The sequence below is a fragment of the Pseudophryne corroboree genome, chromosome 4 (genome assembly GCF_028390025.1).
Source record: "Pseudophryne corroboree isolate aPseCor3 chromosome 4, aPseCor3.hap2, whole genome shotgun sequence".
Lineage (NCBI taxonomy): Eukaryota > Metazoa > Chordata > Amphibia > Anura > Myobatrachidae > Pseudophryne > Pseudophryne corroboree.
The window spans coordinates 538919596-538920552 of NC_086447.1; the positions used below are offsets into that span (position 1 = coordinate 538919596).

Sequence of the window (957 nt, forward strand, 5' to 3'; positions counted from 1 at the left end):
AAAATCAAAGACTTCATTAATTGCAACAACTCATCTGTGATTTATCTGTTGGAATGTACCTGTGGAAAAAAGTATATGGGCAAGACTAAGAGACAACTGAAACTCAGGATACAAGAACATGTCCGCAACATCAGAAATAAAATAGACAGTCATACTATCTCAAGACATTTCACTGAAAAACACAACTCAAATCCAGAAGAATTAACTTTCAAAGCCATAGAACTGGTCAAATTGGGAGAAAGAGGGGGAGACTTGGCAACTAAACTGTCGCAGCGAGAGATGTTTTGGATCTTTCATCTAAGAACCATGCACCCCCTAGGCCTCAACGAGAGTTATGAGATCGCTACCTTCCTGTGAAGGTGTCGTTCCAGAGAAATCTTTTTCATTTTTCACCACTTTCACTGTGCTTTAATAATCACATATGTAAATATTTAAAAAAAAATGTAAAGAGTATCTTGGCGTCATCTGTTGCGTACAAAGTATATACAGTCAAACCACACTGGAAATGCCTAATCTCAGCCGATCTTGGAAGCTAAGCAGTGTTGGGCCTGACTAGTACCAAAAGGGGTGACCCGTTGGGAATATTAGGTACTGTACTGAAAATTAGGCGACTCCTGAAGCATAGTGTAAAAATATAAGTAAAAAATGAAGATATAAAAACTTTGCACCAATCACTCACTTATGTAAATATGGATATAAATAGCAACTTTCACGAACACACTAAAAATATTACAGTAATAATGATTATCACGGTAATAATGAATACTATCACTCAAAAATATACTATTTATTTGAAGTAATTATATGGCACCTTGTTAACTTTAGGTGTAATGGAGACTCAAATCCCCATCACTTTAAATTTAGACACATAATAGAATAATATGCACACCACTGACCTTTCCCTTACCAACTACCTCTATAATGTGGCAATCAAACTCTTTAATTTCTTTATATATA

The 957-nt window shown here is 35.2% G+C and overlaps 1 pseudogene; it reads left to right on the forward strand.

The window, feature by feature from the left end:
* Positions 1 to 481: 481 nt before the first annotated feature.
* On the forward strand, positions 482 to 600 carry LOC134912350 (5S ribosomal RNA; annotated as a pseudogene).
* The last annotated feature ends 357 nt before the right edge of the window (positions 601 to 957 follow it).